Here is a 16,265-nt window from a genome sequence, read left to right as displayed (position 1 = left end):
TCTATGCCTCAATATATACCCAAGAGAAATAAAAGCATATGTAATACAAAAACTTGCACAAAAATGTTCATAGCAGCACTATTCGTAATAGCCCAAAATTGGGAAGAAATCCAAATGTCCATCAACTGATATGAATGAATAAATAAAATGCGGTATATCCATAATGAAATATTACTGGGCAATAAAAAGAAATAAAGTACTGATACATACAACACTGATGAACCTTGAAAATGGAATTGAAAGAAGCCAGTCACAAAGGACCACAGACTGTATAGATGCCATCTATGAAATGTCCAGAATAGGTAGATCTACAGACAGAAAGTAGATTAGTGGTTGTCCAGTGCTGCGGCTGTGTGTGGGGGGGAATTATGGCTAAGAGGGGTAGGTTTTGGGAGGTGATGAAAATGTTTTAAAATTAATTGTGATGGCTGCACGACTCTGAATATACTAAAAGCCACTGAATTGTACACGTGAAATGGATGAATTATATGGTATCTGGATTGCACCTCAATAAAGCTATTAAAAAACAATGAAATACTATTAAAAACACATGGCTAAAATTAAAAAGACAGACAATACTAAGCACTGGAGAGGATATAGAGAAAGTGAAACCCTCAAACAATACCACTGAAAATATAAAACGAGTCAGTTTGCAGTTTCTTAAAAAGTTAAACATATACATGATATAACCTAGCTATACCATGCAAGAAAAATAAAAACATATTATTTGTAAAAATCAGGAAGACTTGAATGGAAATATTCATAGAAGCATTATTAACCTAAAATTGGACACAATCTAAATATCCTTCAGCTGAATAGATAATCATAGAATACTATTTAATAACAAAAAAGAATGAACTACTCATACAGGCAACAACATGGATAGCCTCAAAAACATGTCAGATGCAAGAGTATATATGAAAATTCTAGGAAAAGCAAAACTAGCAAAGTGGGGTGGGGGCAGACACTGACTACAAAAGGACATGAGAGAATTTTTTTAGGTGATGGAAGTATAATAAAATTAGATTTCAGTGATATCTGCATGATGATATAAATTTAGTAAAACTCAAAATGTACCCAGAAAACATGAATTTTATGTAATGTAAATTATATCTCAATAGTTATTTTAAAACTCATCAAATGGAACACTTAAAATTAGTGAATTTTAATGTAAGTTATACCTGAGCTGATTTTAAATTATACACTTAAAATTTCATCTTACATGTAAATTATATCTCAACAAAACCAGTTTAAAAAACATTACATATTCCAAAAACAAGTCACATATCGACAACACACATTTAACTCAATGCATAAATTTCAGTTTTCAACAATGAATGGCACATGCATCATCTTCAGAGAGAAGGAATTTAGTTATATCTAAAACTAAATAAGCACAAGTCAAAACCCAAATATATTTGGGCTAATCATGCAAAATATTAGGTCAGAAATGATTACTGATGACAATTTAAACAAAAATATACAGACTCACCAAAGATTTAAATTATAGAGAACTAAGAAAACTATATTTAAACAATATTTTTAAATAAAAAAATCATACCTATTTGAAGTAAACTAAACTTGTTTAACTCAATAGGGCAATGTAAAAAATATTTTTAAAGCTATTAAACAGATTTAAACAACTGACAAACCAAGTTCTTCAAATTAAGAGCATGCAAAATGTCCTGGGTTTACTTTAATGAAACATCTTGATGAGTTCTATAAGGGTATTTCTAAAATTCTACCTGGTTCATGGTTTAGGTTTCAGATAGAAGTACTTTATTTATCATCCTGATAACTGCATTCCAAAGAAGTCATTGCTATCCTCATAACTTTAAAACTAACTGTATTTAGAATATACTATGCCAGATAAATTTGTCAAGAATAGAAGCAAAATTCCCTTAATTGAAAAAAACTTCAAAGTAAAAAATCAAATATGTAAAGATTTCAAAGAGAAGTAAAGATAACATACATGATAACTTAAGCTACATAAATCATGTGCCTCCACAGACATAAAAAGGATGGTATGATTCCTGACATTCAATTCAACTGGATAGGAATATGGCAAAGCCATTAGCTTAGAAGACACATCTTTCTTGGATATAAACTTTCAGAGACTGAGCAGCTTTGAACATTCCTGGCAAAAATTGTATGTATATAAAATACGTCTGCAACAGGAAGATTTAATTTACAAGTTCCTACTCTTGACCTTACATTTCTGGGGCATACAATTAATTGTCTTGAGATTCCCCCCACCCCCTGCAAAAAAAAAAAAAAAGAGAGAGAGAAAAATAGCTGGAAAAATACTGCTGTGTTTATAATCTGTTAAACAGCTATATCTTAAAATGTTCATTTATCAAAATTTATCAAAGATTTATTTACAAATATCACCTTAACTCTTCTTAAACATTTCTGGATTCTAAAGGTTCTCAACCAAGGGTTGTTTTGCCTTCTACCCACCCCCATAAGGAGAGTTTTGGCAATGTCTGGACATATTCTTTATAGTCAGGACTGGGTTGAGGGGTGCTACTGGCACCTACTTAGCAGAGGCCAGAGATGCTGCTAAACATGCACAGGACAGCCTCCCATGAGGAATGATCTAGTCCAAAATGTCAATAATGCCAAAGCTGAGAAACCCTGAGTTAAACAAATAATGGAATATTAATTCAAAATTGAGGCAGTCACTCATTCAGTAATATTAAAAAAGTTTTTCACACATTCTAGACAAAACTTTAAATAGCCAAGCTTCCTTGCTAACCACCTAACGGTATTTTTGCTTATTGTGTTTCAACTCTTTTTTAGTACTGTCGGTTTCCAAATAATTAATACTAAGGCCGAAAGATCCTTAAATATCATCTGATCCAGTATTTTTCAAAATGTTCAATAAGAAAGAAACTTCGAGGGTTATATTGTTCATTTGGATAGGAAGATATGAGCAGAAACTCACTTTTACCTTTTTTTTAAGGTTCAAGGAAAAAAAAGTTCTACTAACTTAAATGTTTAAATAACAAAACTTGGATCTGGTGAGTTCCTCTTATTTTACAAATGACAAAAGAAGGTCCAGAAAATTTAAGTTACTTGCCACAGTTATACAAATACTTAGTGGCAGAAATCAATAAATCCAGAAATTCAACAAGGTAATGATCACCAACAGAATGGCAACAGAGTTAATGGAATAAAAGCTACTGCCAAATAAATTGCCTTACACTGTATACTGGAACCTGAGTGGGAAAGCAAACCCAATTTTAGTAATATACTCCAACATATGATACATTCCCCACCATCAAATGCTTACAATCAAATGAGACAAAACATGGATATAAAATAATTAGTTACATTAAGAGTGACCGAAACAAGGGAAAACTAAAAAAAGTATAGACAAAATATAACGGTCATATTATTTACTGACTCTGTGTGCTGAACACTATGCTGCTGTACTTAGTTAATAATCAATCCTACAAGTTGAATACTATTGTTATCCCCAATGACAGATGAAGACAGATTTAAATAAGCAAAGTATTTTGCCCCCAAAACACATCAAAATAAACATTCAACAGTTATAATAGGTATTCCTATGTATATGGTTTCAAATCATATAATCCTTACAACATCCTTATATGGCATTTTACAGAGGACACAAATAGAATAATTAAGTGGTTTTGGTAGACAGTGATGGTGATAGTGGTTAATAGTAGTAGAAGTAAAAGCAACAGCACTACTTGCAAGGCAGAGTGCCAAGAATTTCACATATATTATCTCATTCAATCCTTTCAACTCCTCAAAGTTATCCTCAGTTTACAGATGTGGTAAACAAGTACGAAGAGGTTAAGTTGCTTCCCAAGATCATAAATCTAAACAGCAGAGCCAAGACTCATACCAAGTCTGTATGACTTCAGGATAGAAGCTCTGCACTTTACTTTTGCCATTATTTTTAGTTTTATCCAATACTGAAAGAAAAACTCCTATTGATTATGACAATTAACTGTCAGTTTAGTGTTTTGAAGGGTACATTCCTAAGATTTTTGTTCACTTATCCAAAGATAATCTCTCTTTTAAACAATGAAATTCTATGAAAAACACATTTGCAAATCCAAATACCTAATAGCTTCTTCTTGCCTTCTTTTGCCTAAAATTTAGTTATGGCCATTAAGTATTCCAAAGGACCAATGGGACTGCATAATGAATCATTATTCATCTCTACAAATCTGGTTATGACTTTGATATAGCTACATTTTGCAATATAAAGAAGAGTTGGGAGAACACGAGATCATTTTTTTAAACCAGATAATTAAGCTCCCTATATGTAATAATCTCTGAAGCGAAAAGTTTTTTTTTTTTTTCCTTTAATTAAGTGAGAAAATTTTCCATTTGCTTATATCAAACACAAAGTTGAACGTCTCTGGAGATATTCAAGACCACGTACTCATAGTAGGAATTGGTTAAAAGCCAAACAGTATCAAAGATATCAAATGGTTGGTTACTTGAACTGCCCCATTATCGCCTTCGGCAACTTAATAATAAAAGATTAAATGCATCCAACAGGTTAGTACATTTTTTGAAAAAGGCACGAGGACAAAAGGTAATTTTTAATATTTCAAACTAACTAGCACTGGATTTTTAAACATGTGGGATAAAATTACTTGAGATATGGCTTTTCAGTATATTGCTACCAATCAAGAATATATATGGCCTAGTTGGAGAACAAGAATAGTCTTCATAAGGAACAGAGCCAATGTAAGAGATAGAAGATAAAGCCACAGTTGACTGAATGCTAAGCTAAATTGTTTGAATTTTCTCCTGCAATGAGGTTTCAGTTAAAAAAAAAAAAGCTTTTTAGAAAGTTAAATCTACTCTACATTGTAACCAGAGTTGAAGGGGGGAAATGTAAGTAGAGTAGCCAAGAGAGACAATGTTTTAATATTTTATGCATGAGAAGATAAAGGAAGTAGCAGAAGGAATGAAAAGGGATAATTTCAAACAACGGATATTACAAAAGATGATTTGACAAGATTTAGAGACCAGGAGCCAAATATAATTCTAAAATATTGAGCATAACAAGTGAACCTGGGAGAAATTATAAGACCCTAAAATAGGAAAATTCAGAGATTAAAGTTTTTCTCCCTGGGAGGGAGAGAAGGGGGAACAGGGAGAACTGGGAAGATAATAAATTCCATTTTAGAAGTATTGCATTTAAATTGAGAATGTTGGTGGGTTGTTAACTGCTGGACAGAAAAACCAAAGAGGACAGGCTAGAAATGAAAATCTGTAAGTAACTTACATGCTCATATCTTACATTAGTAAATCTTTTCAGTTTCTACAGTAAATTCAAGCACATTATCTCATTTAATCTCCACAGTTGCCCTTTTTTCTAGATCTCAAGGCACTGTAAGTCAAGTCACAGAGCTAGAAGTTAATATAATATAATAGGCATTAAAATACAGATCAGTAAACCCTTGAGGGTCCACAGTGCTGTGATAGTCACGATGATACCATACTGACTATGCATTTTTCAAAAATCACATTACAGTTGGCCCTTGAACAACAAAGGTTTAAACTGAGCAGCTCCACTTATATGCAGATTTTTCTCAGTGAATACCTGTATTGTTTTCGATTTGCAGTTGGAAGTCTATAGATACGGAGGGCAGACTGTATATACTGATCTATGCTTTTTATAAAAGAGCCTTGAGCAATCAAAGCATTTGGGTACCCATGGGGCTCTTGATACTAACCCCTTGAGGATACTGAAGGACAACTTAAGTTTCTGGGGAGTCGAAAGTTATACAAGGATTTTCGACTGCATGGGGGGTGGGTGCCCCAAGCCCTGCATTGTTCAAGGGTCAACTGTACATCATTCTTTTAGCTTTAAGATATAATTAGAGAAAATGCATCTTTTCTCAACTTCCTACTTCATAAAATGAACTTTAATATAATAATTAATTTCATTGTTATATATGTTAACAGACTAAAAGGTTACTATAGCACTAGATTGCAGTCCCATGACACAACACCTATTGCTCAAAATTTTTAAATATTCAGCCAAACAACAGATATAGTCAAGTGGAGAAATGGTAGAATGCATGTGAATATTTCTACTCATCTGAAAAGTGAAACAAGTTACCAACATTCCAGTTCCCTGGTAACATCATTTAAAAAATGTTATTCTCCACTCTGTATTGCTCCAATTTAGGTATGTGCTGCCAATCAAGCCACATATCCCACCCTGACAAACTTTTTAATAAAATATCAATTTATCCCTAAAAAGTGAATATCGTAAAAATACAAGAGACTAGCTCCTATAAGATAAATTACCTATTCCCCTGGGGTCAAATTTAAGTATTGAAAATCATAACTGTAATACCCCTAAATATGCTAATAACAATATTAACTCCCATCAATTCTCCCTCAATAATATCTCACATATTACCCCAGTTTCTCCCTTTTCATACCACCACCTTAAATCCTATACACATTATCTCTTTCATGGGTTTTTCTATGAACTTTTTCATGGTCACCCAACCTTCTAGTTGCCAATCATTTTACTCAATACCGCCAGATTAACTTTCCAGAAGCACACCTAATAAATATCAGGACAATGTCCCTTTTCCAACGTTTTTGTTGCCTTTCCCCTTCTTTAAGCTACTGTACCATCCATTTACTGTACTAAGTACCTGGCATGCATTATCTCATTAACTCTCCCAACCAACTCACTCAATTAGTAACTTAGCTTTAGCAAAGACAAGTAACCTGTCCAATGTCAAAGCTAAATGGTAAGACCTTGATTTACTTGGTACTAGAGCAGATCACATCCTCTTTTGAGTTCTTTTGCCTTCTTACCCCCAACCTTAATTCCTCACAGCTTCTCATGACCCCTAACATTTTTTGCTCTCCCCAAGAAAATATAGTGAGAGTAGTAGCCCTTTTCTTTAGAATAGGAAGGAAAAAAGTAGCATAAATATTTAAAAATATTTACCTTGGTATAAAATTTTTGTGTGTCTGTTTGAGTGACCAATCACGTACAGTGCTGAAAATGATATGGGAAATTGTGTACTGTTGACTCTATAAATCACTGAAATGTTATGTCTTGATTTATATTTACCAAAATTTTAAATTAAATCTTTGATCTACTAATTCCTTTTCTAGAAATTTATCCCAGAAAGTATGTTTGGAACAATTTGGGTATGTTAATTTTACTTCTTCAACTGTAAATTTAATTAAATCTAAATAAAGATCAAATATTTCCAACGAAAACTTACTCTAATTGAGATGTGCCATCAGTGTAAAATACATACTGAATTTTGATGACTCAGGATGGGAAGAAATCAATGTAAAATATTTCATTATTTTTTTGTATCTAATACATGTGGACAAGGTAATTTTTTTATAGATTGAATTAAATAAAATATACTATTAAAATGAATTTCAGTTGTTTAAAAAATTTTTATGTGGCTACTAAAGCATGAAGCTCTATGTGAACTGACATGAAACAAAGGCAAATGAATAAAGCAAGCTTCGAAATGGTGTTTACGTATCATTCCATTTTTACAGATGCACATAAAAGATATGTTTATAAAGTTATTAGCCAAAAATCTGGAAGAATATATACAATACTGTTTTCATTTACTATTAATGAACTGTAAGGATAACAGACCTCTCAGGTTTTATTTTCTACTTATACTTCTGTACTATTTGGCTATCTCACAAAACACACACAAAAAATGTTAGTTTTAGAATTTGGGTGGAAAACTCAAAGGCATTACAATTTTGAAAAACAGAGAAACTTTAAATTACAACTACCTTCTAAAATTCTATAAAAATTAGTAGCAGCAACAAAGCCCTTTTCGAGAGTTCCAGAACCTAAGTTATCAAAATACTATCCCTAAGGCCCTAACAATTTCATAAGCAATGTAACAATAAACTAAGAATTTCTTAATAAAGTACTTAAGAAATCAGACTCATGATTCTCCAGTAGTCAGGACTTCCTCTACCACATAAAAATGAATATACTACATCTTTAATTTTAAAATGGTAGGAAATCAGTTTACTAAAGGAATAAGGGCTTTAATTGTAAGAAAAGTTCCAAAAGGTACTACCAATACTTTAAAACATAGTAATGAAATTGCTGCCTTTGAGTCTTTCCTATAGTAGAAGTTCCAGAGTCCTGTCATAATTTTGATTGCATCTATTCTTTCGTTATGTTAGTAACTCGCAATGACAACTCTCAAAGAATTCTAATTACAAACTCACATAGCTACTGCTTTGTCTTCTAGATGCCTATTACTATGCCTATTCCATACAGATTTTCTCTATTCCTTTTACTCTTGAGTTTCAATCCTTTAGTCAATTACTTGTCACAAGTTTCGGGTCTTTAAAAACATATTATAAGAGATTCCAATTTTTGACCTCAGGTGATTTATAGCTTACTAGAGAAAACGATATGCTCCAAAGGTCAGTGAATTAGTCGATGATTACCTCAACCTAGATGGCTTGCTGGTATGCAATTCAACAACTTGCCATTAAAAAAAAGAGAGAGAGAGAGAGAGAAAATAGTTTGCCTCCTCATTGAAGAAATACCAAATAGCCATTTCAGAGTTACTAGAACAGGAGCATTAAGAAAAATTAATAATAAAGATTCATACCTATCGTTATTTATAAATTAGACTAAAGAGGGGACAGTAGAGAGTATCTTCAGGACCAGAAATAGAGTTGTGTCATCGGAACAGAAGAAACTGAGAAGACTGATAAAAGATACAAATCCAGCAATAGATTATTTATTTTGGAGAAAAAGGAAGTTAAAAATCTCAAATCCAGCTCCACCTTGACAGAAATTCAGAAAGGAAGAAAAACAGCTTTCTGAAGCTTCGTATATATATCCCAAACATTACACAAAAACGAGTACCTAAATGTAGGTACTTTTTAAGTGCACTTAAGTCCTAGCAGAGCACTCAGTTCAGTGTACTCATAGAAGGCAGTAAATTATTTTAAATAAATGCAGTCTTAAAGGCACTTCTGAAACACACAAGCAAAATACAGAAAGCCCAGTTAGGTCAAATCAAAGTACTGTAATACATTTTAAGTGACATCATCGATCATTTTCTGTGACAATGTAAAACCCTCAAAATGTGAAATTATTTTTTAAAATGAATTCTCAGTTTTTTGATGTAAAGTTTCTGATACTATTGTGAAGCCAAGGAGTTACAACTTTCATCAAAAAAAGCACAATTCAAAAGAGTTTAGCTATAAATACAAACGGTATAATTTCTAATATTTAGAATAACTAATTAGATATACTAAAAATTGGCAAAAACCTGAATGAATCTCCATAGTTATTTCACATTTGTTGATTTGTCACAAAGCATTGTGCAGCCATAAAACAAGGCTGGGGGAGGATTAAATACTTATTAAATATCTACTATATGTCAAAATATTTTGCTCTGTGCCTTCCGCACCTTATTTTAACCTTCTCGAACATCTTCCCAGGTGGCTACATGTTATCGATGAGGAAAGTGAAAGCTTGGCTGGGAATTACAACATGAAGTAACTTCACAACTCAGCTGACCCCCTGAGGCTCATTCCACCACATTACTACAATTTTCATTTCTCCTGCTGACTTTTTGCCCAAAACAAAAGTAGGCAAACTAAGCCCACAGGCCAAATCAAGAATACCCTGTTTTTATAAAGAGTTTTATTAGAACAGTCACATTCATTTGCACTTTGCACTATAACAGCAGAGTTGAATACTTGCAACGGAAATGATATGGTCTGCAAAGCTTAAAATATATACTATCTGGCCCTTTATAGAAAGTTGCCAACCTCTGACTTAAAGGATCAAAAATGCCAAGAACATCAGAAGCCTTAAAACGTTAATGTTTAGGGTCTTTGAGATAACTATTAACTTACAAAAGAACTTTAATATTATGAGTCAAAAGGCCAAACTGCTTGAATTTTTATAATAAGTTAATCATATAAGCCCAAATTTGTAAAAATGATAAAATTAAACAGCCCAATTACAAGATTACTGATAAATAGATCAATGGAATACAGAGTCGAAAAAGACCTACACAAATGTAGTCAAATGGTTTTTGACCGAGACAAAGGCAATTAAATGGAGAAAGGATAGTCTTTTTAACAAACGGTATTGTAACAATGGGACAACTAAACTCAACTCAAACCTCTCCATACAAAATTTTGCTCAACATGGAACATAAATCTAAATGTAAAACATAAAATTACAAAATCTGTAGAAGAAAATGAAGGAGAAAATCTTTGCAACCTTGAGTAAGGCAGAGGTCCTAAACACAATACTGAAAATAAGAACCATAAAAGAAAATACTGATACTTTGGACTTCATCAAAATTTAAAGGTCTGCACTTCAAAAGATACTGTTGAGAATGGAAAAGGCAGCCACAACTGGGAGAAAATCTTTGCAAATCACAAATCTGACAAAGACTTACAGAATTCTTAAAACTTGACAATAAGACAATTCAATTTTAAACTGGGCAAAAGAGTTGAACACTTCAACGAAGATATATAAATGGCAAATAAGCACATGAAAAGATGCTCAGCATCATCAGTCATAAGAAAAATGCAAATAAAAACCACAATGAAATACTGCTACATACCTATTAGAATGACCAAACTAAAAAAGATTTACCATACCAAGTGCTGATGAGGACGTAACATAACTGGAACACTCATACATTGCTAATGGAAAAAGTCGTTCAGCCTCTTTGGAAAAGTTTCATATCATACAGTTTCCTATGCTGCTATAGGAATTAATAAAAAACTAATAAAAAAATTAATAAAAAAAATTACTAACAAATTAATAAAAAACTCAGTGGCTTAAAATAACACAAATTTATTATTTTACATTTCTGTAGGTTAAAAGTCTGACTCTGACTCCCTGAGCTGATATCAAGGTGTTGGCAGAGCTGCATTCTTTTCTGGGGGCTCTAAAGGTTAATCCATTTCCTGGCTTTTTTCAACAGGCCACCACATTCCTTAGTTGATGCCCCGCCCTCCTTCTCCATCCTCAAAACCAAGAACTCTGGCCTTGCTTCCATTGTTACATCTTTTTTTTTCTGAATCTACAGCTTTTCTTCCCTTTTTAAGGACCTCAATGATACACTGGACCTACCTGAATAATCCAGGATACTCGCCATATTTTAAAGTCAGTTAATCAGCATCCTTAATTCCATCTGTAACTTTAATTCACCTTGCCATGAAAACAAATTTATTCGCAGGTTCCAGGAATTACTCGGCCTACCACAGTCAAATTTAAGGATAAACATACAATTACTTCATGACCCAGCAATTCCACTTCAAGGTGCTCACCCAAGAGAAATGAAGACTTATTTTCACACAAAAACCTGTTTGCAAAGATATACAGCAGTTTTATTCATAGTAACAACAACAACAACAACAACTGAAAATAACTCAAATGTCTTTCGATTGGTGGATGGATAAACCACCTGTGGTACATCTGTACAACAGAATACTATATTCAGCAATAAAACAGAAGGAACTGCTGATACATTCAACATGAACACAAATGTATTATGTTAAATGAAAGAAATCAGACTCAAAAGGCTTAAATACTGTACGATTTCTTTTATATGATATTCTACAAAAAAACTACAGAGAAAGACAACAGATTATTAGCTGCTAGAGGTTAAGGGCGGAGAAAGGTTGACTACAAAGAGAGGCTCAATTCTGGATGCTGGAATTGTTTTGCATCTTGATTTTGGTAGTTGCACTGCTTTATGCATTTGTCAAAACAATTCTACAATGAAAAGAGTTCATTTAATTTCTTGTAAATGAAAAATAAAGTCTTTTTGAAATAAAGAACACAAATATATCATTTCTCACTCTAAAGAGCAGCAAGAATTTAAAAATATGTCACTGCCAATCTGACAATTTCAAGTGTGGGCAAGCATGATTCAGATACTGTTGGCAGGAATGTAAGTTGTTACAACTTTAGAGGATAATTGGCTGCAGCTAGTAAAATTGAAAATGCACATCAACCTACAGCCCAGCAATTCCACTTACAGGTGCATACACACTCTAGGGAAACCTTCACACATGTGTTTGAGGAGATATACATAAGATATTCATTAAACATTTGAAATATTGAAAAACTGAAAATCCTTCAGTAGAGGAATTATTAATTGTGGCCAGTAGTTATTAAAAAATAAGAAAGAAATGTGTAAGGGAAAGAATCAACCTTGCTGGCTACATATACAATTTTGAGAAGGGTAACTTACTGGTTTGCTTATTTAACAAGAGTATATAGTGAAAAGAGCACCATAGTTGGAATATGGAGACAAGCATACTGGTGTTTAGTTCCTACTATGCCATCAACTAGCAGTCAGACTATGGACTACTTAACTCTATAAATCTCACTTTCCTTTTCCTGGAAAATGAAGAGGTTAGGCTATACAACCACTAAAATTATTTCCAGCTCAATAATTCTATGATTCAATAAGTTTATAATTAAAAATTATATTCTAAAGCACCTATGTCAAGAAACTTTTTCCCAGACACCTTGAAATCAGAAACTACCAGAGCAATAGGACATCTTAGTATACTGATACATAAAATGGACCAAATTTCCTGGTATGTCTTTGATGAGCTTTTTAATCAAGATTAAAATTCAAAAAGAACATAATGAACTAAATCCACTGTGTTGACCTGGGTCGCCCTCAGGTAAAACATACATTCTGATCTCTCATTTTAACTTTCTAAAACAAGTTAATATTACTGAGTCCATCTTTACTTGTCAAGTCTGCCTAGCCAAAAGTCATTCAGGTACATGGTAAGATGCACCTGCTTTTTTAAAAACAAAGTGATGAATTGCTTTTCGTATTTTGCCTGTTTCATCTATAAAGATCTTACATTATAATAGCTTCAGCCTGCTACAAAAATTTAAAGAGCCTTTAAAAACTTGTAATGTGCCATGTCCACGGGGATCTAGTAAAAAAAAAAGTTCATAATCCAAAAAAGCTTATTTAACAATTTCATTACCACCAATACTTACACTTCAAAGACACTAATAACCAACATGTCATTTATTCCATTTGTTCCAGAATTTAAAAGGTTATTAACTTCTAGTATAATCCAAAAGCATAATTAGGATACGATCGTAAAAACAAGATATTACTTTCTTTAAAAATCAGAAATATCAACGCCTTTTACCTTGTCAGTAAGTACAATATTTCAAAATTGTTTTAAAGGCTTTCCAAATCTAAATTCTTACAACTCTAAACGACTAAGAAGGCAAAACACACTATACACTACTTCTAAAAAATCCTAGCTATCAGATTTTAAGTTTAGCGCCAACTGCCAACAAAAACCTTTCGACCGAAACCTAAATTCCGTACACATTACTGTATGTCAATCAACTAAACATAAGGTGAGTTATTATTAGGAAGTTACATAATTTGCACCAAAGACTGTTTAAAGCGCCTTTCATTAAATGCAGCTTACAACAATTTACTGGCTTCAAAGTTCACCTTGCAAACTTAGAGTAAATTATTAGAAACTATTTACGAGATTAGGCTTTTCTTTAAAGTAGTCACAAGGAAGTAAGAACTGTTTGTTTATTTGTTTAAAGAGTGCAAAGAGCAGCTGAATACCAGGAGCTGAGTCAGGCAGAGGAACGCTGACTACATTCCGTCTTCTCAAGGAAAGTGTTCGCCCAGCCGATTTCCCCGACCTGGCCTGGGGGGAGTCCTGGGAGCCCCGAACGTGGGGACCAGGATGCAGAGGACAGGCGACTCCCCGCCGCGCCCCCTACAACTCGGGCCAGGCGGACCCGCCAAGGTGGGTTCCTCTTCAAGAGAGGGAACGGGCACAGCCAGGCAGCGTTCCTCCAAGAGACAAAGGTTGGGCTCACGCCCTCCGCGGCTGGCTGCGCCTCCCGCTGCCTGGAGCAGCCCGCCGAGCTGCCCCAGGTCCTGCCTGGGCCCAGCGTGCGGCGTGTGGGGGAGGGGGGCGCGCCCGGCAGACCCTCCCCCGCCGCGCTCTGGGAGACCTGTTGATTACGACCTCCGCACGGAGCCACAGCGGGTCCGCCTCTTACCTCTGCGCCACAGCAGCCGCCGATCCTCCCACCCCCGCCGCTCCTAAACACTGCAGAAACGACAGTTCCCCAACGGCACTTAAGATACCGGATAAAGAATCCCGAAACTCCCGATTCCCCACCTCACAATCCTTAGTCTCCGCCCCTACCCCACGGCCAGTCGCCGCCGTCGCCGCCGCCAGCGACTCCACCTCGAGACCGCGCGAGACCGGCCCCCGCGGCCGCCGCGAGTCCGCGCACGCGCCCCCGGGACTCTGGCACAGCGAACGCGCCTATCCCAGTCGCTCTTGGGTGTGCCCCGCCCGCTGCTAGGCAGGGAGGCTGGCGCGGCTCGCCCAATCCCGAGCCCGCGCAGAGGGAGCGCCTGTTCATTGGTCGGCTCTGCAGCCCCAGGGGCCGGTCGCGCGCACTTGCGCGCCTCGAAATATAAAAGGCGTACTGCGTTGGGCTCTTCGGCGCTCGCAAGTCGCATTAGGGTTGGGTTTGCGGCCGGTGTTGTGCAGGGAACGCGAGGTTTTTCTGAGAGGTATTCGAGAGTAGGCTAACGTTTACAGCCCCTAACTCTTCTCTCCTTGGGTGACCATCTGTTCCTGAAGATAATCTGATTCCCCGTGAAGCGCAGTCTTAACATTTGTTTTAAAAAGAACCATGCTGAATGTGTACTGTTCCACGGAATTCTCTGCTACCGCAGAAGACACCAGAAAGCTAGCCAGCTAGCACCGAGTTCTGACCACCAGAAAGGAAGGATGCCAAGTGCCACAGCTGTTTCACAAAACTCGAGCGAATGGATTTAGTTACCTGGGCCAACCCACAACCAGTGCATGGAAATCCAGATAAAACAGTCTCCATAATTCCCTAGAAACTGATAGCCTTATCCAAAAGGAGGGGAAGAGGTTAGTGAGTGTGACTTGTTTCCTTTTCTAAGTTCTTAAATGCGTAAAATAATAACTCAAGAAGCTTCCTCTAGCTCCTCAATGCATTTTTCTTCCTCTAACTCAGAATTTCTCAACCTCAGGGCTATTGAAATTTGGGCCCTCATTTTTTGTTGTGGGAGCTGTCCTACACATTGTAAGATGTTTAGCAGCATCCCTGGTTTCTACCCTCTAGGTGCCAGTAGCGTCACTACCCCATCAAAAAATGTCCCTAGACATTGCTAAAAGTCCCCTGGCGGGAGGGAGGTGGGGGACGGGGTTACCTCCAGTTAAGAACCACTAATCTAAAACAGAGGATATCACTGAAGACTTTGCAGACATAAAAACGACAAAAAAAAAAGAAAAAGAACCACTAATCGTTGTTCAAAGAAATGGCCTCTTCAGAGAGTCTTTCATTACCCATACATTCCAATTGTCTAGACTCAAGCTATCTTGCCTAACACCCCTACCCAAACGAACCTTCCAGCTACCTAGCCCTGCTTCACCAGCTAGTTGGACTCCTCTGTCACAGGACCGCACCCTAATAAAAAGATCATTATCTGTGAGATAGCAGTAACTAATCTCAAATTATGTGTAAACTTCTTTGTAAAGTAGTATAGACTTTTTTTTTTTTTCTTTACTTTCTAAAGGTATTTTCAGTTTAAAAGAGGTTAGAACTATGCCAAATAAAAAGTTTTTTTCACTGGTAAATAGAGCCATTCCCAGAATTCCCAAATCACTGAAATTATTGGCCTCGTGTGCCAAAAATGAAGGGCAGCTGTAAGAGTGGAAAATATCGAAACTGGAGGTAAGGTGATTGTATTTGAGTTTTAGCTTTTATGCTAACTAGTTTTGTGATTTGGATGCGTGACAAGTTTCCTAGGCCTAAGTTTCTCATCTGTACCATAACAGATGAGAAAACTTTTTTATTCTGGTTTTAAGATTCCGATAGCCTCTGCATATGGAATCTAACATGGACAGCAAAGGAAGTTAAGAAAATATGATATCTATCCCAAAATAAAATGAAATGGGTGATCTGTGGTTTAGACCCCCTATCAGAAGAGTTGTGAGAAAAGCCTTCTCACAAGACAGTCCACCCTCGAGTCACCCTGATAAATTTGTAACTAAGTGTTTTGGGTTAGTCATGAAAGCCACACTGTAAAATCAAGTGTTCGGTGGAGAGTAATCATAGTAAATATCCTTTCTCCTTCCTCTTCTGGGCATCTGCTTAACCCATCATCTGCCAATAGCCTCCATTAGAAGTTTATGTAATAAAA

The 16,265-nt window shown here is 35.6% G+C and overlaps 1 protein-coding gene across 6 annotated transcripts in view; it reads right to left on the bottom strand.

Annotated features, from left to right (window-relative positions):
- Nucleotides 1-14,509, bottom strand: part of MPP5 (membrane palmitoylated protein 5) — a 72,489-nt gene extending 57,980 nt beyond the window's left edge. Inside the window, exon 1 of one of the 6 annotated variants that reach the window (XM_006915135.3) lies at nucleotides 14,078-14,509. The gene's annotated coding sequence lies outside the window, so the exon portion shown is untranslated. Of the gene's footprint in view, nucleotides 1-11,134; nucleotides 11,260-14,077 lie in introns of those variants that run through there. The other 5 variants (XM_025049114.1, XM_006915136.3, XM_015591960.2 and 2 more) reach the window with 5 other exon arrangements.
- Nucleotides 14,510-16,265: the final 1,756 nt, after the last annotated feature.

Source organism: Pteropus alecto, unplaced genomic scaffold, assembly GCF_000325575.1.
Source record: "Pteropus alecto unplaced genomic scaffold, ASM32557v1 scaffold276, whole genome shotgun sequence".
Classification (NCBI taxonomy): Eukaryota; Metazoa; Chordata; class Mammalia; order Chiroptera; family Pteropodidae; genus Pteropus; species Pteropus alecto.
This window is presented reverse-complemented; position numbering and strand designations above follow the sequence as displayed.